We start from the raw sequence: 23,441 nt of genomic DNA on the forward strand, positions 1-23,441 counted from the left end.
CAGGCGGGATCTTGGCGGACCGGGGCACGAACCCGTGTCCCCTGCATCGGCAGGCGGACTTCTCAACCACTGCGCCACCAGGGAAGCCCCCAAATGTAATTTTAAAGCCTCAGGTGAGAGTTTGTGAGTTCACCCCTAAGTCACTCTCATTGCCAGAATCTCTCTGGCCTTGACCCACAGTTCTATCCTCAAGATCTAGACTTGATCCTTGTCACTGAGTCCTTTCCTTCATGTGTCCAAGACTGGCTTCTTTCTTGCTACCCTTTTCTTTCAGGTCTGGGACCTTACTCTGCCCTCTTCACTCCTTCTGGTAGCTGAACCCCCTCCGTGTCAAATCCTTTCCAGCCTAACCTCCAACTTCCTGTCTTGGTTTTCTGCCTGTATACTAAGACACCCTTACCTTCCTGGTGCCTATGACCTATTCTTTTAGGCTATGAGCAATTCTGAAGTCAAATGGCCCTAAATCACCTTACAAAACCCTAAGCAGTGAGTAGATGGAACTTGATTCCCCAAACATAGAAAAGCCAGTGGAGGACTTCTAATTACACAAAACCACTATCCTCAGCAAGTCAGGAGCTTGCAAAGTCATTGCTGACTGTGCTGGGCCAGAATCGCAGGGCCTGCTGAAGGATACCAGCCACCCCTCATCCCATTTCTCTTGGGGCAGGGGGAGGTACCTTGAGGATGAATGATTTTTCCGAACAGAATCCCTTCAAACAGAAACCCTTATTCCAGAGACATTCCTAATCTTCCAGAAAGCAGATGAGTAGGTTAGATGCAATGACCAGTTCAGGCTTGGAGAAAGATCTTCAAGAGGATCTGAATACTGTGTGGAGAAAGGGGAACCCTCTTGCACTGTTGGTGGGAGTGTAAATTGATACAGTCACTATGGAGAACAGTAAGGAGGTTCCTTAAAAAACTAAAAATAGAACTGCCATATGACCCAGCAATCCCACTACTGGGCATATACCCAGAGAAAACCATAATTCAAAAAGACACATGCACCCCAGTGTTCACTGCAGCACTATTTATAATAGCCAGGTCATGGAAGCAACATAAATGCCCATCAACAGAAGAATGGATAAAGAAGATTTGGTACATATATACAATGGAATATTACTCAGCCATAAAAAGGAACCAAGTTGGGTCATTTGTAGAGACAGGGATGGACTTAGAGACTGTCATACAGAGTGAAGTAAGTCAGAAAGAGAAAAACAAATATCGTGTATTAATACATATATGTGGAATCTAGAAAAATGGTACAGATGAACTGGTTTGCAGGGCAGAAATAGAGACACAGAAGTAGAGAACAAACATATGGACACCAAGGGGGGAAAGCGGTGGGTGGTGGTGTGATGAATTGGGAGATTGGGATTGACATGTGTACACTGATGTGTATAAAATGGATAACTAATAAGAACCTGCTGTATAAAAAAATAAAATTCAAAAAAAAAGAAAAAAATTGCAATAAATGCAGCTTTTTACAGCATTATACAAAAAAACAAAACAACAACAAAAAAAGAGGAGCTGAATACTGCCCAGCTGAATCCTTCACAACAAATATAAGCTAGGAATTCCCCTCGGACTTGAGTAGATGTTTTTGTGTGCTGGTGATGGGGAGGGGAGGGGTGGGATGGAGAAAAGTGAGAAGTAAGGCAGAATTCAGCAACTATCCTACCAAGTCCTTGGCTAGACACAGTTAACCCTTGAGGGCATATTCTTGCTTAATTATTGTACCTTGTTTGTATATTGCTTTATAGTTTATAGGCACCTCCAGATAGAATTTCCAAACCTTACTTAGACCTACCCAAATATCTAGAGACTAACTAACTGTATTAGTTTCCCAGGGCTACTGTAACAAAGTACTCTAAACTGGATAGCTTAAAATAACAAAGTTATTGTTTCAAAGTCTGGAGAAAACTGAAATCAAGTTGTAGGCAGGGTTGTTTCCTTCTGAGGGCTATCAGTGAGAATTTGTTCCATGCTTCTTATCTAGATTCCAGTGGTTTGTTGGCAAACTTTGGCAGTTCTTGGCTTGTACATGCAACAAGATGTTTTGACCTCTTCGTTCTATGCCAGAGTCTCGGGCCTTCCCCTACCCTCTTTCTCTTCTTCTCATTGGCTGAATGAGGATGCAGTGATGAGCCATCATGTACCAGGTGGATAAGGAAAACATGATTGTTCACAAGATAGAAGCTTGGGTCCCTGGATGACCTCATAGAGCAGAGCTGTCCTACTTCTCTGAACCACCTCCTTCTGGATTACTAAGTGAGAAAATATTTCCCCCCCTATTCTTTTAAAGCAGCTGAACCTGTATCCTAACTAATATAGCTTCTCTAGGCCTTGACTTTAAGCACTGTGGTGGAGACTTGTCAGTGCTCACCTCCTGTGAAAGATGTTGTAAGAAACCCTTGAGGTGGGAACTATTCCTAACAATTGTCATGGCTTCTGGAAGAAAGAGAGGGGAGCTTCCCTTAGGGAGAGCAGAAAGAGGAAAAAGCTGGCTTTGTAAGGAGGATCTCTTTTACCCCAGCAATGGTCAGGGAGCCATTTAACGATCATCCTTTTTAGCCATCAAAAGAGAATGTGAGAGAGTTTTTGCGATTGATTCAATTGATTATGGTGGGCTGGTAAGACTCCTGCTTTGTAAGGAAATGAGGGACAGATCTAGAGTTATAATAGACCTATGTTATTTGGGCAGAGTTAAACAACCTCTGCCCTTTATTTCATAATTTAAATGTCCCAAGGGCAGGTAACTTTAATGGATGCAACAGTCCAAGTTGGGGAGACAATGGGATTTGGGTAAACCAAAGAGCAGTGGACTTGCTTTCAGTGGAGAGCAGCTACTCAGTTCCAGCCAACTGCTTCCATGTGGGAAATGAGGGCTTAGTGTTGCCAGAGTTTTTGACAAATGGCTGAATATCTGTATTTTTAATGTGAAAAGTTTCCAACTCCTAAACTACTGTTTTAAAACAAAATAGTTGTGGGCTGTATCCAGCCCAGCTATAAATTTGTGACCTCTGGGGAAGGCAAACTCTTTGAAGACTCTGAGCTTTTCAAGGGTATAGGACGAGGCTATACATTAAATAAGACAGGAACAAAAGGACAAACGTGTGATTGTTCTTGTATGCATAAACTACTCAGGTTCATAGAGACAAAAAGTAGAATGGTTGTTGCTAGGGACTAGGGGAAGAATGGAAATGGGGATTTATTGTATAATGGGTACAGAGTTTCAGTTGGAGAAGGTGAAAAAGTTCTGGAGATGGATAATGGTGATGGTTGTACAATGATGTGAACGTATTTAATGGTACAGAAGTGTACACTTAAAATGGTTAAAATGGTAAATTTTATGTTACATATATTTTCCCACAATAAAAAAAGAAAAGAAAAAAAGAAGAAATTCAGAGAAGGCTTTCTGGAAGAAGTGATCTCTGTCTTGTCTTATAATTAAAGAATTGAATAAACAACACACACATATATTAGTTTTTATCTTCTGTGTATAAACATAGTAAATGTTCATTGTAGAAAAGTTAGAAGAGTATAAAGTATAAAAGGAGAAAATAAAAATTGACTTCCATAATCTCAAAAAACAAATAAATAAATAAATAAAAATAAAAATAAAATGGAAATAGAAACTCTTGAGTTGGCCTCTGAGAATGACTTGCCTCTTTGTCCCAGCAAGGCAACCGTAAGATTTAATGCTACTCGGGGCCTCTCCATAGATCCTCATTTTAACCTTCTCCAAATTGATATAAGAGATTGACTATAAGAGTTGAGACAGCTCTTTTTTTCTCCAGGAAAAAAGATGCTATGTACAAGTTCCTAACCTTACTGGGTTTCTGTTAGAGTTACTAAGGAGGACCATGGTAAGAAAGGCAAAGAAATGGATCATAACCTAGAACCAGAGCTATTCCTTGGAGCTGTAACAAAGCTGGTTCTCAAGAGGAATGGTGAGTAAACTCCCTGATAAAAGACCCTCATCCTGTTTTCTGCCACCTCTCATTAGATCCCTATGTCCCCGCCTCATCATTGCTCTAAGTCCCACAACTTGGGCCTTTCAACTCCTACCTGTAAGCTCTGCTCTGCCCCAAACTTGAACTCAAATATGTTCCTTGTTCAAAGTGTAACTTGGCAGTCATCCTGATCCATGGTTCTCTTTCTACTTCATTCTCTGATTTGGGTAACTGGGTTATTGCCTCGTTCCTAGTCCTTGCTCCCAGGTTCCAGTTTTGGATTGCTATACCTCAGGTCTTCTGGAGAACACTGACCTCTGTTACCACATTTCCGTGACCCTGCTCCTTTGCTCTCTGGGAGGATCCATGCTTCTCTCCTACACTGGTTAGACTACTGACTTACCACCCCAGGAGGCCTTGCTCTGCCACTAATTCTCATCCCTTATTACCACCAACATCTGTACCAGCGGTACTCAACCAGGGACAATTTTGCCTCCCAGGGGATATTTGACAATGTCTAGAGACATTGTTGATTGTCACAACAGGGGATGGAGGATGAGGGGGGAAATGCTACTGGTATCTAGTGAGTAGAGGCCAGGGATGCTGCTAAGCACCCTGTAATAGACAGCTCCCCACAACAAAGAATTATCTTGCCCCAAAAGTCAAGGAGGCCAAAGTTAAGAAACCCTGATCTACATACACTGAGCTCACTCTGAACTCCTTTCTTCTATCTCTTGCTGCTGAATCTGCTCTTTTCCCGTGGGCACCTTCATCTTGGAGTCCTGGCTTGGCCTGGTCTGCTCTATCCCACTACCAACCAACTGTGTTTTATAGAGGTTGCAAACTGTTAGTCTGTGTGTCTGTGGTTGAAAAAGTGTTAAAGATGTTTGGTGTAGATGCTAATGTTAAACATTAATAGACTTCACAAAAATATTGCAATTTTTAGCTCCTTTTGATAATTTGTATCATCTGGTAATAATGGGCCTGTATCTTCTGTAGCAGCATTTGCATTCCTCTCCAGACAAGGTATGTACTCTGACTTGTCATGGTCACCACCACTTCCAAATCACTCATTTATGACACTTTACAGGATGCTGTCAGTACTTGAATTTGAAGTCTTTGCTAACACTATACCTTGTATAGAGTAAGAAATAAAATTATTGGGCTTCCCTGGTGGCGCAGTGGTTAAGAATCCACCTGCCAGTGCAGGGGACGTGGGTTCAAGCCCTGGTTCGGAAAGATCCCACATGCTGCGGAGCAACTAAGCCCATGCGCCACAACTACTGAGCCTGTGCTCTAGAGCCCACAAGCCACAACTACTGAAGCCCGCATGCCTAGAGCCCGTGCTCCGCAAGAAGAGAAGCCACTGCAATGAGAGGCCTGCGCACTGCAAAGAAGAGTAGCCCCAGCTCGCCGCAACTAGAGAAAGCCCGCGCGCAGCACCGAAGACCCAACGCAGCCAAAAATAAATAAAATAAATAAATTTATTTTAAAAAAGAAACAAAATTATTGAAAAAAATAAAACTATACACATATGAGGGTGCAAATGAAGTGTGTGATAATGCAATCTCAAGATAATATCTGCAATCTCAAAGTAAAAATGTGGTCTGCAAAGAAAGGTTACTGCCTTGGGCATTTCTGCCAATTTAAATTTAAGGACCTACATTTAAGAACATGTGTTTTTAAACTTTTAAAAACTGATGTTCTGCTGTATCATCCATCATGATGTGTTATACTGATCTGTTTATTCTTAATGAGATAAGAGAGAAAGAGCAAAAAGAGGTGCAGAAAGAAAATATGGGGAAATTTGCCCTCAGTTTAACCATGTGGCTATATATATACATACACAGGTACATACATATGCATATATGTGTATATATATATATATATATATACACACACTACTTTTTTTCATATTTTTTTTTATTTGTTTTTTTATACAGCAGGTTCTTATTAGTTATCCATTTTATACATATTAGTGTATATCTGTCAATCCCAATCTCCCAGAGATGCAGAGGTGAAACTAGAGGGATGTATGGGCAATAGAAAAAAGCCTTGCTAGGCAGTAACCAGACATGAAGACGGGTAGCAGGCGGACTTAGGTCTTTAAATCCAGGTTTAAAGGAAACACTGTCATGTATTAAATAGGAAGAGTCAAACTGTCTTGGCTGGCAGTGACTTTCCATTGAGATGTCATATATTTTTCTCAGTTTAGAAGAGCACAGTAGCAATGCCAGGATGAGGCTTTAGACTTGACTGAAAAGAGGAAATAGCTACTGTATTTGTCTTAAACCATATGTGTTGCTGAAAGGCAAATAAATAATTCTGACTGAAATAAAGACTAATAAAGATCTACATGATCTTAAATCTTTTGAGTAGCCACTGAAGTGAGTGCCAAGCTGCATTGTGGACATGAATATAAACAGGTCCACCCAAGTCCATTAGAAATGTGTGAAAAATGCTTGGTGTGGAGCAAAGTTCAGAGAAGCATCCCTCAAGTTTGTGGTTTGGTTTCCAAAGAATGTGAAGAGGCGTATTTACTACAGGGATTCAGCTGCTGTGAGGAACCAAGTTATCACATTCCTGGGTTACATTTACTTCGATACTCAAGTGACAAATATCTAGTTCTGGAGCACAGAACTGTTTATTGAATTAAACAAACTGGTTTCTAATCTATGCAGATTTAATAGATGGTAAAGCTGAAACTCTTTTCTGAATAAATAGATTTCACTACAAAGAGTTCTGGTAGAAAGAATAGTAATAAATAGATTATAAAATCCAGATGATCTGGGGAAAGGATGTCTGGTAGAAATGTGTATCATTAAACTTTTAAATGTGGTTTTAAATGAGGCTTGGCTGTACAGGGAAACATTTTGTTTATCCACCTTGACAAAACACAAAGATTCTTTCTGGCAGAACATTTGGTGAATGCAGAGGGGTTCAATTTAGTTCCATATCGTTGAGTTAGATGGGTTTTCATGGACCATTGCAGAAACGTATACCTAACAGAACCTTAAGAAAATTTAGGCTCTAATCTGCTTTGATCAGAGAGAAGGATTTGATGTTGCTGACAATTGTCTACATGGATTGCCTTTGTCGAGTTCCCCATACACCCTGATAAAAAAGAACTCAAGAATGTATCTCCTGTAAAATGCATCTCCCGTGAAAAGAAAAGGGGCGCTTGAGGGAACCTGTACTCTGCTTCTGATTGAATGACAGGAATGAGTAGAAAGAATCAATGGACATGAGAGAGAAACTGTTCGGTGAAAACCGAAGATCCATTACCCGGCAAACATACATGGTCAGCAAACTTTATTTTTCAAGAGCCATCTACTTAGGGAAGAGAGATTTTGTTGAAAAGCGTGTGTGTGTGTGTGTGTGTGTGTGTGTGTGTGTGAGGGTGGGGGGAGTTATTTGAGGTCATTGCTCAATATTTTCCACTAACTATCAAATATAAACTGTATACCACACCCCAGTTTGTGCTCAAGATGTTTGGCACCAGCAGAATATTTTGCTGCCCTTTGGAAAAACGATCTCTGCCTGGAAGGTGTTGGGGCACAGTAGTATTTTATAAAGATTCCCTGTTTATTCACCCAAGAGAAACAAGGGAGTTTTAAATGGAAATTGAAGGTTGAGTGTGATATTGATGGTTCCTGGGGGTGGGAGGTGGTAGAAAGGTAATTGTTGGATTGCACCTTTCCACCCCAAGGCCTGGCATAGCCTAACCGCGAATAAGAGAAGCATCTTGCCTATCTGTAGCTCCCATGTCATTTATTGCTTAATGCCATACTTTAAGACAAATGACAATATTCTTTGGCATACTAGGATAAATGTCAGTGCTTTGGTTTGGCTGGAAAAGACACAACAAAAAAAGGGAGTGTTTTGGTAATGAAGGCCTTTGAAAGTCATACTTAAGCATTTGGGTTTTATTCCACTGTCAGCTGGGAGCAAATAAAAATGTTTGTAGCAGGGAGTGGCATCGCTGAATTTTTGTCTTTGTAAAGATCATCTGGTAGCAGTTTGGGAGTTATTGCCACAATTGAAGTCAAAGATGGAAGGGCCTTAGGCAGTGAGAGTTAGAATGGAGATGAGGGAGACTTATTTGAAAGACATTCATTTAGGAGATTAATAGAAGCTTTCAGGAAGCTTAGCTAAGCTAGGATAACCTTCACAATAACTTTTTTTATTGAGTTGTCATTGAAAATCAACCCTGGATAGAAAAACTATAGCTAATTTCAGGCATACAGATGTTTTATTCCATTTTAAAGGCAATGGGGTGGGGGAAGAGAAAATTTGTTCTTTATGAAAAAAATACAATTGAATCAAGTGCACATGAAATGATACCTGTTTTCACTCTGCTGGGATCAAGGTCTTTTCATAAAAGGCACTTGCAGGCTGATTTGCATGTCCTACCCTCAGGCTTCACTAGGACGGTTTAAGAGAACACAGCACATATTTGAAAGGTCAACGCCTACTTACATAACAGTTGATCTAATGCTCCACCCAGAAGTTTGTGTCCCGATTTGTACAATCTGTATGGCTCTGTTGATTGTGGGGAGGAAAACAGAGTGAATGATTAACCTTGGGTCAGGGAGAAGCTTTCAGGCTTAGTTTCTTTGCAAGACTTTAAGATAATGAACAGTGCTCGCTTGGGCAGCACATATACTAAAATTGGAACGATACAGAGAAGATTAGCATGGCCCCTGCGCAAGGATGACACGCAAATTCGTGAAGTGTTCCATATTTAAAAAAAAAAAAAAGATAATGAACACATGGGTAAAATTTAAATATCAGGCCATAAAGTGGTCTATCGCCTCTGGAATCAGAATGCCTGCCTTCAAATCCCAGTCTATTTCTTCCTGGCTGTGGTGTGGAATCTTAGACAAATCACCTACTACCTTGAAGCCTCAGTTTCCTCATTTGTAAAATGAGAGTAGTAATAGTTCTAACTCATAGGGTTGTTAAAGATGATCACAAAAGGAAATCCTCAGAAAGTGGCTAGGTCAGTGCCCGGCACAGAAAGCATACTCAATAATTATAGCTATTGATTACTACCAGTTTAAGACTAAAAGCAGTACACAGTGGAGGGGGGTTAGAGGGAAAGTAGAAAGATAATGGCATTTCTTTGTATCACTTCAGGAGAAAAATGAGAAGATTTAAGTACAGATTTTAAAACTTGTGTGTTTTATATTTTGAAAATTATTGATCTGTATTGAGATCACACCTTGTTAGATGCCTGCCTTCTGAAGGCAGTTGGGGGACCCCTATGTCAAGCCCCCAAAGGCCACTATTATCCCCATATCTGACCAAGAGTGGTGAGAAAATAGACACTGTAAAGCATTATATTTCTCTTACTTTTTAAAAAAGCTATTTTCATCTTTTGTTAAAGGTCTAGGTCTTTACCTCACTTTTCTCCAAATTTTATCTAGAGTCTGGGAAAGAATCACCACCATTAGCAATGTAATGTTTCAAAGCCTTGGTCAGAGCAGAAATCCCTAAATTTTCCTTAAAAAGTGATTTCTATGTATGCAAATAATTTTTTAGCAAGAAGAAGTAGGCACTTAATTTGGAAACCTTGAGGCCATAGGACTTCTGTAACTATTTTTGTAGGGCATATGACTAGATAGCTACTGGAGATCTGAATTGTTCAATTTATGTTGTGGATATTTTCATCCACATAAGCAGTCAAAACTAGAGCTTTAATCCTTTTTAGGGTCTTCTGGGCAATGTTATGTCTACTGAAGAACTGATCTTGGAAGCAGCAGCCACAACAGAATACCTACCAGATTATTAAACTGCTCAAAAATAGATACTACCCATGGTTTAGACAGTAAAAAAAGGTTGTACGTGACTATGTTGGTCTGCGTCTAAAATCGTTAACCTTGACCTGAAATCTCTGCAGACAAAGATATGCTTCAGAAAACTCAGGGACACTGAGTGGAAGTTTGTGCTGCTACCGTAATATACCTCTGTTTTCTGTTTCATCATTACTTGGCACTAAAAATGTTTTGGCCTTAATCACATATTGTCAATAACATTGACAGAAATCTAGGAAGAATACCCAGTTTAGGATAGAAACTGAATTAGCAGCTATTATATGCTTATTTCAATTTGTATCAAGATATTTCCTTTCTAAAAAAAAAAAGAAGGAACAACACTCAAGTAATTTGCAAAATGTATTGAAGTTGCAGACACTTCACAAAACTATTCATCATCCAGAGAGGTAGTTAGTGAACTTGGTAAAGCGGGTGGAAGGGAAACTTGTTTTGGTAGCAACGGTAATGTTTTTTCAAGACAGAAGCAAAAAAGTGGGGGGAGGTGGGAGGGGCAACAATTCTAGAACTTCCTCCCAGTCAGTACAAGATTACGCCTGAAAATATTTCTGCCTTTTTTCACTTAGAAGGAGATATAGGAGGGAGTATAGGATCAAATGTAGTAGTGGAAGATAAAATAAAGCACCAGTTGAAAGATTTGCCCATTGACAGTAAACAAACAGTTGAGTTCCAGAATCATTATTGTGATGGTTTAGAGACATCCTTCATGAACACTATTAATTATTTGACAGTAGTGAAAGTAAAGCTAGCAGGCTCAGCATTCCACTTTATCATGGCCAATCTATCTATATTAGGTGTAGTTTGTTGAGGTCTGCAAAGACAGATGTTGAGGAGACCATTGGAAAAAGAAGCAGTGCAGAAGAAAGGACTCCAGAGACTGAATTATATCTGTTGGAATGGTTGAAGGAATCAGTGAGAAAGGAGGACTAAAGGAGTCTGAGATTGCAGCGCTGTTTATAGTAGCCAAGATATGGAAGCAACTTAAATGTCCATTGACACATGAATGGATTAAAAAAAAGATGTGGTACATATATGCGATGGAATACTACTCAGCCATTAAAAAGAATGAAATAATGCCATTTGCAGCAACATGGATGGACCTGGAGATTATCGTACTAAGTGAAGTACGTCAGACAGAGAAAGACAAATATCATATGATATCACTTCTATGCTGAATCTTTTAAAAAATGATAAAATGAACTTATTTACAAAACAGAAACAGACTCAAAGACTTAGAGGATGAAATTATGCTTATGGGGGGGAAGGGTGGGGGAGGAGGGATAGATTGGGAGTTTGGGATTGACATGTACATACTGCTATATTTAAAATGGATAACCAGCAAGGACCTACTGTATAGCACAGGGAATACTGCTCAATATTTTGCAATAACCTAAATGGGAAAAGAATTTGAAAAAGAATAGATACATGTATAAGTATAATTGAATCACTTTACTGTACACCTGAAACACAACATTGTTAATCAACTATGTTGCAATATAAAATAAAATAAAAATAAATAAATAAACTAATTAGAAAATAAAGGAGTCTGAGAGCTGTTTTCAGATACTTGAAGATGAGGAAAAAGTAAGACATTTATGCTGTCTTAAGGTCATAAATAGTAAGACATTTATGTTGATTCCAAAGTTGGAGCTAGGGTAAAAAATTAGTTGGCATAATAGCTAGGAAAAGTTTGGCTTAGTGGATGGGATTTCCCTGGTGGTCCAGTGGTAAAGAATCCGCCTTCCAATACAGGGGACGCAGGTTCGATCCCTGGTCAGGGAACTAAGATCCCACGTGCCGCGAGGCAACTAAGCCCACGCGCCACAACTACTGAGCTCGCGCGCCTCAGCGAGAAAGGCTGCGTGCCACAAACTACAGAACCCACGCACTCTGGAGCCCGTGCACCACAACTAGAGAGAGAAAACCCGCATGCCACAACTAGAGAGAAGCCTGCGTGCCGCAAAAGAGCCTGTGCTGAAGCGAGAGATCCCGCCTGCCTCAACGAAGATCCCAAGTGCTACAACTAAGACCCGACGCAGCCAAAAAAAAAGAAAATAAATAAATAAAATAAATATTTTTAAAAAGTTTGGCTTAGTGGAACCAAGAACTTATAGCTGTTCAAAACCTACCAACTGGAATTCTCTGGATGTCCAGTGGTTAGGGCTCCATGCTTCCACTGCAGGGGGCCTGGGTTTGATCTCTGATCAGGGAACTAAGATCCCTCATGCCGCGAGACAAGGCCCCCCCAAAAAGAGAAAACCAACCAACAAACCAAACAAAGAAATATTTATACATTGCACTTGAATGGCTGCTGGTGGGGACACTGTAGAAGGCATTGACACCTGCACTCAGGGGTTCTTTAACATCATCCATTAAGGACAAGAGTCTATGATAATAGACATTACTTTTGAGCCCTTATTCTCTATTTACTGCTTAGGAAACTGAAGGTGAGGAAACTTAAGGAAATTGCAAAAACCATTCAGTTGGCAAGTTGGCATGGTTAGATTCTTATCGAAATGTGTAAGTGCCAAGTTCTTACCCTCTGGGCACCCAAGGTACAAGAATCCTTTCTCAAGAGTGTTTAAGGAAATAGTTTCTGAGAATGACACTGAATTTAGAGAATAATTCTACTTTCCTTTTCTAGAACTGTACCTGTGGCTGAATAAAAAAGCAAAACAAAAATAAACCACTCTTCCCTGCAAATGAGGAAGACTATGTAGGAGGAAGCTCAGAATGATATAAGATAAAGAAAGCCTCTTTGTTTTTTAATTAGACCCTTTCTCATCACTCCTCACCCCGCCCCCCCAAGGCCCAGTGGACCCAGCTTGTGAGAACGTTTTTTGTTTTTTTTTGTTTTTTTTTTTGTGAGAACGGTTTTTATCTTTGAGCTTTTGTTGTGGCTACACAGTAGTGCTGTGCCAGAGGCCCATATTTACCCAGAATCTATTCTATTCCTGGGCCTGGTTCTAACTCTGCTGTTAAAGTTACTGCAAATGTGGAAAAGTGAAGAACCAAATTACCAGACCATGGCTGGACTCCTATCCAGCCATGGCAGCTGGATTCTGAGGACATTAGGCAAACGCATATTCTTTACTGCTCCATAGCAGGTTAAGTCTCAAGTCCCCTCGTGGTCTCTCGTGGTGACCTGGGCCATACGTGGACTGCATTTGCCCAAGAGCCTCTTCTTTCTGCTGGGACCCCACTGTGATTTCTTCTTGTCCTACAAAGGGCAAGGGTACTTTCAAATGGTGCATATCCACATCTTGGCTTAACACTTCAGGCTCAGGACATAGGTGAGAGAGAAGAAAATCAGAAAGAGGAAGAAAAATTTAACCCAGTTTCTAGTTTTTTTTTTAATTAATTTATTCTTTATTTTTTTATTTGTGGCTGCATTGGGTCTTCGTTGCTGCACACAGGCTTTCTCTAGTTGCAGCGAGCGGGGGCTACTCTTCGTTGTGGTGCGCGGGCTTCTCATTGCAGTGGCTTCTCTTGCTGCAGAGCACGGGCTCTAGGTGCGCGGGCTTCAGTAGTTGTGGCGTGCAGGCTTTAGAGCACAGGCTCAGTAGTTGCAGCGCATGGACTTAGTGGCTCCGTGGCATGTGGGATCTTCCCAGACCAGAGCTCGAACCCGTGTCCCTGCATTGGCAGGCAGATTCTTAACCACTGCGCCACCAGGGAAGCCCCCCAGTTTCTAGTTTTGATCAAAGCCCTCCAACCAAACCCCACTGTGAGGCTCTGAGGACTTCATTTTGTCCTCACCTATCAGAGCCCTCAACGGGAACCAGGTTCTTCATGGGAGCAGTGCCCCCTAGAGGTTAGCATGGCCCATCGTCACATCTCGAGATTTTCCTCTTATCTTAGATATGTTTCTTATTAAAACAAACGAGAGCTATTTTATCTCAGTACACTACTGTGGATCACTTGTGACCCATCTCTGAACATCTGGACATCTTACTCTATCTATTCCAGGATTCCTTCACAATTATCCCTGCTGTCCCAGTTCCAGAATAGTTTCTTGTTGGTTTTCCCCATTGGTCCACCCACAAATTCAGATTGCATGACATAGGGCCAAGATTAGGGTGAGGCACGTGAGGTTGGGTCATGCAAGTACAGAGCCAGATCCTGACTTCACTTAAAATTTTGATATTTTGTTCAGCATGGATCTTTTACATTCATTTTGTTTACTGAGATTTTTGGTGCCTGTTAAATTTTGCCTTAATTACCTCACCCTAGTTCCAGCCCTGCCATGACACCTGAGCCCATTGACGTCCACGGTACTAGGTAGCCTATCATGTTGAAAGAGCATTGGAACTCAGGAGAGATGGTTCTGAAGTTTTGTTCTAAATGTCATTAGCTGCATGACTTTGGATGAGTCACCTTCCCACTTAGGATCCCAGGGGCCAAATCTGAAAAATACAGGTGACATTTAGTTTAAACTTGTATGAGAAGGTCAGAGATGGCAGGACAATATATTCTAGCTCTTTTACTGTCTATGCCTCCAAGTAGCACCAAATCCAGTGCTTTGCACAGAATGGGTATTCAAAAAATGTCTTCTAGGGACTTCCCTAGCGGTCCAGTGATTAGGGCTCCGTGCTTCCACTGCAGGGGGCTACAGCTGAATGGTTGTAAGTGTACTGGTTGTTTACCCTCGTGATCACGTGGCTGCCTGGGAGCTGTGTTTGCTGCTGCTTCCCAGCATCAGGATAGAGTGTATCGCTATAGGATATACTGCATATTGCTAGCTGGGAAAAGGTCAAAATCCAAAATTCCAAGTACAGTTTCTACTGAATGTGCTTTGCTTTTGCACAATCATAAAGTCAAAAAATAAGTTGAATCATCATAAGTCAGGGACGGTCTGTACTTTGGCTAATTCAAAAGCCAAGTATTTCTCCAAGTACTCAAGCCTAAGAAAGCAGTCAGAAAATATCCTGGCACCTATACAAGTAACGCAATATATCGTCACTAAAACATAATGCAAGCAGTTTATTTCCTGACAAGGAACTTGGAAGAAACTGAGTAGCAAATCACTTGATACAATAAAATTTCTTTTTAAAAATTCTACTTTTAGAACACTTTCCTCTATCTTTTCTGTCCATCACAGATTTTCTCTAATAAGACAAAGTCAGACAAACCACTGCAAGCCTAAAGTCTGATTCCCTGAAACTATGTTTAATAACTCACGTGACTAGTTATTAAAAGAAAAATCTTGGCAATTCTAAGCTCAACTTTAAAGCCACCTAAGAATAGTCATGTTAATAGTAACCATAGATATCCTGAGTCAAAAACACTTCAGTTTTGCTTGCATTCAAGATAAAGTTTTGAAGGTTCTGGAAAGAGATATTCAGAATGGTCATTCTATTACTTCTAAAAAAGTCTAATTCCACCATACCGACCTGGAAAATTGACTGAAAGGCAGTGTCCACAATGTTCTTTAGAATTTACCTGTTTTTCACTTCGGAACTAGCTTGTTAAGCAACACCTGCGTTGAACTTTATGCCAGTTACAGTGCAAAGCAAATCATCTTCTCAAACAGGTTTTCCCAGCTGTAATGTGCTTAGGCAGCAGTTACAGGCCCTGAATTATTATCCTAAAATGGATTTGGTAAGCCTACATTAAAGAGATACATAATATGAACTAATGGTTTATTCAGTGCCTTTTCAACAACCATGAGAAGGGAGTCGATGTGATGTACCCAAAAGGTATCCCAATCAACCACTTGCACCTGCATTTATATTTATATTTATATTATATTCAGATGTTTTGATCATTTAATAATAAAGGATTATAAAATAATGTCCATAATGGTCCTAATCAGGACAGAGGATGACTGATTTGGGTACCACTCAATCTGGTGGTTCTCAGAGGTGCCAGATATTCTCTGGAGAGGAGAGGGTCCCCCACTGTCTTGATAGCATACACAAACCCTTACATCTGTGGTTTAGGAGGAAGGGTTTCTGTGGTCTTCATCTAACTATAGAACAACTCTTTAAGAGAATAAAATTGGAAGACAAAAATCATCCTAAAAGGAAATCAGAACCATGATTTGTAAAATTATGAAATGCCTGTAAATTTCTCATATTGATCATGTTTTTGCTATCTAATTATTCTCCTCTAGTGAGTAATAGTAAAGTCCTTAAGACAAATATAAATTTTTGCGGAGCAAAGAATATGGAAGTTGGAGAGATATGTGACAAGAAAAGTAGGTAGAGTCAGCTACTGAGAGAGAGGGAAGTGCTGAGTTTCTGGGGCCCCTCAAGGATAAGAAGAGAAAATCGGCAGCTGGTTCAAGCCTGGCTCTGAGGTTGAACAGTAGAAAAAGACAAGCAGGATTCCCCAACAATGCATCACTGCAGTCAACATAATAACTTTTTCCTCCTTACTATAGTCAGATAAGAAATGACAGTGTAGGTAGAACCTTCCTAAGGACAACAATAATATCTCAAAAGCTAGGTGGAGTTGTGTTTCTGGCAATATGGCATTACAGATATTCTTTTAAATCTTTTCACTACAAAATCTCTAAAAGCCACTGTACTAAATGTAAAAATCATCTCTTTAAATGTATGGCTGAGCTGGCAAGAAAGTAAGGAAAATCCTTAGTGGCCTGAACTGAAATGGGAACAGGAATCTAGAGAGACATCAAAGTTCTTGGCTGTCTTATCGCCCATGTGATCTTTCCTTTGTTCTTACCTCCATGCAAAGCTCAGAAGGTATAAGGTAGGATCTGGAAACTTCCTTAAATGCCTAGAACCAATAAGTAACCCAGTTTTTGGTGAGAGGCTCTGTGTGCATATTGGGGGTGCATTTTCAACTCTGCCTTAGCTTCCACTTTCCTTGCACAGAATCTCAAGGTCATCCGGAGGTGAGAGCTTAGGGCCTTTTCAGGTCTTTCTTGTCAATGCACATAGCCCTAGGCATGAACACAACCCTATACATGCGTGTGGCCTTCTTGATTCAGAAGCTTCCCAAAGCCCCTCTGTATGTCTCATTCTGTTTTAAATTTTTTGTTAGTCTAATGTTTTCCCCCAACGGGTATCCGTCACCTCAGTCAGGCAGCTGCAAAGTTAAGTAATTGCCTGTCATTGTTTTCGACAAATGTTTATGGGGAAAAAGTTTTTCACACTTAATGAGCTCTGAGTTAAGTCAAATAGACGGTCTTGCAAGTGGGATTTTCCAGGGAACAAACAGGTCATATAATAAGTCTCTGGGGGTGAAGCTTTGAAGGAGCTCCAGCCCCTTTCTGTTCCTTCCAGTGGCTGTCGGGCTGCTGGTCTTCACCATGAATGCAGGCTGTTGGTTTTCAAGAATATCACAAAGCAGGAGAGTCCGAGATGGGACTAGGGCAAGTTAAAAATGCCACAAAGCTCATTTCTTTTACTGAGATTGAACAGTTTTTTTCCTCTCCTTCTCCTCCTCCTTCTTCTTCTTAAACACTCCCCAGATTGTTGTAAGCCTTTGGGAAATTTCCAGAGTTCTGAAACATTTGATTCTGACCATTTGCCAGTTTCTTGTTGCTTCTGTGGAAGAGAGAATTTTCTAAGGTCCTTACTCCACTATTTTTGCTGATGTCACCTGGATAGGGAGTTTGAATTGGCATACTCTGTGTGTCTGGAAACCACCTGGCCCAAATAGCATGGTGTTCTTTTAAAAATTAGGCTTATGAAATCTAGGAGGAATGTAGACTACTTAATAGTTAAATTCCTGTGGAAAAATGTATATTTTCCCACCATTTCCTTCTCCTTCCTAAGCTTGATTTAGCCCTAGAGACTATAAAAGTGAATGAATAAATAAATGAATTAATCAGTTAAATTCGTGACTCATCAAAGGGTCCAGTACAGGGACTTAAACATAACGGACACTCAAGGAATAGTGCTGAGCCAAAATAGATTGGCTCAAAATAGGCAAAATTGACCTGTTCTCTATTATATCTTATCCTATTCATAACATTAAATATTTGGTTTTATATTTATCCCACATAAAATTGTATACTTTTTATATTGAAGATTTCCCACTTCCTTTAGTTTTTATGGGATATATCTTAGTTCGGGTAAAAAATAAGTCCTATAATATAGTTTTAACAGTAAATTCTTTCCATTAAAAAAAAGAAGAAAGGAGAAAGGAGGGAGGAGACAGGAAGATATTCTTGTCAGTCGTCAAGGTGGTGGCCACTGACAAATTTCGCAAGTATTTTGACAAACACCTAGCAGAAATAGGCTTATTTTCCATCAGAAAACTCATAACTAACTCAATTGAAGGATATTAGGTAAAGAAGCCTGTTTGGAAATAATCTGAAAAGATTCTTGTGTCTCATGTCTTTCTTAATTTGTTATAATGAATGAGTCATAATATTTTAAGAGGATTAGAGCTGCTTATAAGGAGAGTGCTACATTTAAAGGACTAACAATATAATATAATATGATTATGATACAACATAATATGATGGGATAAGATAATATGATTCTTTCATTTCCTGTTCTTACTACCACATTACACAAAAAACTAAGTGGCTTTTTATTTTGCTTTATTTTGTTAGAGAAGATGTGAACGTTAAGTAGAACCTGGCTATGTTTTCACACACAAACACGTACGTGCACAAATAATGAGAACTCAATTTTATAAACATGTAATGAAAACGGTATAAAAACCGTTTTACAAAAAAAAAAAACATTTTATCTCTTTACTTCTCTTTGACTCTCCTTAATTAATAATGGATCTAAAAGCAGGCCTTTAATTATTATTCTAACAAAGATAGTCCACATCTTTAAAAATTATGTCATCTGTATTAATACTTAAAATCATCTAAGAAAAAGCAAATGGTATTTTCCTCAGTTCTTGTGACATTATGTCTTATGCCTTTCAAATTTGAAAAAAAAACCAAAAAAAACCACTCTGAAAAATAGGAAGGTTCTTCAAGACATCACAACCAGTCTCCTTAGAAAGTCTTTGATATGGAAAAACAGAGGGATTGTTCCAGTTTAAAAGAGAAAAGACCAAAAAAAAAAAGAGGAATTTAACATGACCATTGATTAGATACTGATTTTAAAACTCTATAAAAGATATTTTGAGGATAATAGGGAGAATTTGAATATGAATTGAATATCATTAAGATATTTTTTCATTTTCTTAGGTATGTTAATGATATTGTTTTGTAGGAGAATCTTCTTTATTATAGGTGCATGATGAAGTTTTTAGGGCTGAAGTCTACAACTTAACTTTCAAAAAATTCAGAAAGAGATATATATATATATATATATATATATATATATATATATAGTCCTGGGATAAACCATAATAGAAAATAATGTAAAAAAAAGAATGTATATATATGTACAATTGAGTCACTTTGCTGTACAGAAGAAATTAACACAGCATTGTAAATCAACATTGTAAATCAAAAGACAAGAAAAGAAATATATATATATATATATATATATATATATATATATGTACACACACATAGTAGTTGTCCAGCTGGGAATGTAAAATCTGATTTCAATCATGAAATGTGGTAAATGGAAATGCATTGTCCAGATCCCCCTACAAGGACAAACTAACTCCTGGGAGAGCTGTCAAAAGGCCACATCCAACTAATAGCCCTTCAGGGACTGCTGCTACTACACAGAGCCCCTTTGCCCAAGGTCATGCCCTTCTAGGATAGCCAACTGTCAGCGATGACTGAGGTGGAAGTAGAAAGGCCTGGTCACTTTGGACCAATGGGGGATAATCCTGATGGGTCCTTTGTAGCTTCAGAGGTCCATTTGGAGTTGGCTCTGGCTGTCAGTCCTACCTTATAGCTCAACTTCCCCCTCTGTCGGGTTGTGTCGTTCCCCCAACGCCCCCACCCCCCATTCCACATGCAGGTATCGATCCTAAGGGCACAACCTAGTAAATATCTGACCCTTAAATTCTGTCTCAAAGTCTTCTTCTAGGAGAACTGAATCTGCGACACAAGATGGATATCAGACAGTCTCTCAATGAAGAACCTCTAAAAGAACATTTTTTTTTAAAAGTTCTGTTTTCTTAAAAAATGCCAGTGTCATCAAAAACAAAGAAAAGCTGTGGAAATGTTCTGAATTAAAAGAGGCTAGAGGGCTTCCCTGGTGGTGCAGTGGTTAGGGATCTGCCTGCTGGTCGGGGGGACAGGGGTGCGATCCCTAGTCCGGGAGCATCCCACATGCTGCGGAGCAGCTAAGTCCGTGCACCAACAACTCCTGAGCCTGCGCTCTAGAGCCCTCGAACCACAACTACTGAAGCCCATGTGCCTAGAGCCCGTGCTCTGCGACAACAGAAGCCACCGCAATGAGAAGCCCGCGCACCGCATGGAAGAGCAGCCCCCGCTCGTGCCAACCAGAGAAAGCCCAAGCCCGCGCACAGCAATGAAGATCCAATGCAGCCAAAAATAAATAAATATATAAAATAAAAGAGACTAGAGAAACGCGTGACAACTAAATGAGATATGTGATGTTGGACTGCATCCTGTACTAGAGGAAAATAAAAGGCCAAAAAGAACACTGCTGGATCAATTGACAAACTAGAATGTGGATTACAGATGAGATTTTAAAAAGGATTGCATCAAAACTATTACATATAGAATGGATAAGCAGCAAGTTCCTACTGTATAGCACAGGGAACTATATTCAATATCCTGTGATAAACTATAATGGAAAAGAATATTTAAAAAAAAAAATGTATAGGGATTTCCCTGGTGGCACAGAGGTTAAGACTCCATGCTCCCAGTGCAGGGGGCCTGGGTTCGATCCCTGGCCAGGAAACTAGATCCCACATATATGCAACAACTAAGAGTTCACATGCCACAACTAAGGAGCCTGTCTGCCTCAACTAAGACCCGGCACAACCAAATAAATAAATAAATATTAAAAAAAAGTGTATATATGTATAACTGAATCACTTTGCTATACAGCAGAAATTAACACAACCTTGTAAATCAACTATACTTCAATTAAGAAAAAGTACAGCATCAATTTTAAATTTCCTGTAATTGGTAAATATACAGTGGTTATGTAGGAAAATGTCCTTGTTCTTAGTAAATAGACACTGAAAAAGATAGGGGAAAGGGGGCACATTGTATGCAACTTCCTCTTGAACGGTTCAGAAAACGTACATACACACATACAAAGAATATAGTAAAAGAAAATGGGGCAGGGAATTCCCTGGTGGTCCAGTGGTTAGGACTCTGCACTCTCACTGCTGAGGGCCCAGGTTCAATCACAGGTTGGCCAAAAAAAAAACAAAAAAAAACAAAAGCAAATGGGGCAAGAGTTTAAAAATTGGTGAATCTAGGTAAAGGGGATGTGAGATACATAAATAAATAAATAAATAAAATAAACTCTTATTTTTCTTGCAACTTTTCTGTAGGCCTGAAATTATTTTCAAATAAAAAATTAAATATATGTACATATATATGTATATATAAATATAATTACAGATCAACCAGCTGTAGCAAAATGTTAACGATTTATGTTATAAGTATATAGTTGTTCAGTGTCCTATTCTTTGAACTTCTCTGAATGTTAAAAATTTTTCAAAATGAAAATTTGGAAAGAAAATACAGGCCAGGATGTTTGCTGTGGTTTACCTCTTTAAGGCTTGCAAGATTATGCCTTTAGGGCTTCCCTGGTGGCGTGGTTAAGAATCCGCCTGCCAATGCAGGGGACAGGGGTTCAAGCCCTTGTCCGGGAAGATCCCACATGCCGCGGAGCAACTAAGCCTGTGCACCACAACTACTGAGCCTGTCCTCTGCAACTACTGAAGCCCAAGCGCCTAGAGCCCGTGCTCCGCAACAAGAGAAGCCACCGCAGTGAGAAGCCCACGCACCGCAACGAAGAGTAGCCCCCGCTCGACGCAACTAGAGAAAGCCCCTGGACAACAACGAAGACCCAACACAGACAAAAATAAAATAAATAAAATAAATAAAAATTTTTAAAAAAAGATTATGCCTTTATTTCAGGTTGCTGCCACGAGTTTTTGTCACTCTATTTGTGATTAACTTAGAGAACACAGATTAGCATACCAATTAGACTCTTAAAATTTCCCCCTCTATAAAGTAGAACTCTGTAAATCATTAACTATTTACCTCCTCACTCTAAGAAACCCTGTTAGATATACAGTATAAACTCTGAGTACCAAAACTTTGTCTTTTAAAATTCTCTACTATGTCCTTCGTTGCTAGATAAATTCCTAGAACATGGAATATGCTCTGTAAATACGTGTTAAAGGAACAAGTGAGGAAGATCTAAAATAACTATGATTTTGGTATAGATGAATAATTTTACCTACCAAACTCCTATCAAATCAACTCTTTTACCTACCAAATCAACTCCTATCATTATGGCCAAAATTAAATTTAGTTTTACTGTTTTTGCTTACTTTCTCTTTCTTACTACAAGTTGGGAGAATCAGAATTTCGTAATTATTTCAGCAAACAAGTAGTTAATCAGGGTGAAGCTGAGCCGGGAAGTAGTTTGAAGTAGTGCTTCTGGGTTCCTGGCGGGGGCAGCAGAGAGCCTTTTGAATGCAAACCCATTAGGGTGCTCAGGTGCAGGGTGACCTTGAGGAAAGAGGTGCAATGGTAGCTAAGGGCTTAGGAGGGGAGGACCCACCACACAGGATTGAGCTGACTTGAAACAGGAGAACCAATGCTCCACTACATGTGGAGAAATGAAGTCAAGAGGCTCTATGAAGCCACACGTCAGAGAATATAGCCCATTTATTAGCAAATTGTCAATACTCACTAGGTGAGACTGGAAATGAATAAAGCTGCAGGAGACAGAGTAGCCAGGAATCAGAATGCAGAAATTAGGACTGGAGCAGGAACCAAGAGGAAACTAAACAGATGTGGAAATAGGGCACAGCAGCTGGAGGCATCAGTTTTGTCCTGTTTGGATGTTTCCCCACATGGGCCTGGGCAGAAGCGTTAACCATGAAACAAGAGCCTTCCCATGATCATGACCTCCCGACAAACCACTGGGGCTGATGGTGCCTGTGGCTAACTGGGGCTAAAGTGTCCCTCTGAGGCACATGCTGCTGTTGTTTCAGGGCACCCTTTATATTCTGCTTTCCTATCCTTACTGTTTCTACTTCCAGCTCAGAATCAGAGAAAGTAGAGCAAAGTATCACCAAGAGCCTGCAATTTTTCATCTTTATCCTCCCATCCAGAGCCCACCTTCTCCTTTGCAAATCTAGAAAGCTGTTTTCTCCCTAGGCAACTTTTATTCAAAATAATTTGTGTAAATTTATAACTATTTTGCATTGAATAATTTAAAATTATCTTTTAAACTAACAGATCAGCAAATTATCTGTAATGTTTTCAAAGTGACGTCTTATCATACGGCTTAAAAAGGACCACACTCCTCCACTTCTTGACACATTGAGGTGGAACATTGGAATTAAAATCAGTACAGTGGTCTTAATACAGAGGTGCACTGTCAGACATGACTTATGATATTTAGGCATCCAGAAAAATATGATTTATGGTTGGGTTTTATTTCAGGTTCTCTCTGCTTGTCATTGTCTTCGTCTATTTTACAATCGTGCAATAATCTCATCCAGAGAAATACAAATGAATTGTGTCTAATGGAATGCAGTCAGTTATTGCCCTGTAAATATATATATATATATATATTTTTTTTTTTTTGTG

General features: G+C 39.6%; 1 protein-coding gene and 1 non-coding gene across 2 annotated transcripts in view; one reads left to right on the top strand and one right to left on the bottom strand.

Annotated features, from left to right (window-relative positions):
• Nucleotides 1–23,441, bottom strand: part of CMKLR2 (chemerin chemokine-like receptor 2) — a 41,929-nt gene that overhangs the window by 4,208 nt on the left and 14,280 nt on the right. The window lies entirely within an intron of this gene.
• LOC112065124 (U6 spliceosomal RNA) lies at nucleotides 8,595–8,701 on the top strand. Its single transcript, XR_002891851.1, has one exon. It is a non-coding gene; the product is annotated as a U6 spliceosomal RNA (small nuclear RNA).

The sequence above is a fragment of the Physeter macrocephalus genome, chromosome 2 (assembly GCF_002837175.3).
Source record: "Physeter macrocephalus isolate SW-GA chromosome 2, ASM283717v5, whole genome shotgun sequence".
NCBI classification, from domain to species: Eukaryota; Metazoa; Chordata; class Mammalia; order Artiodactyla; family Physeteridae; genus Physeter; species Physeter macrocephalus.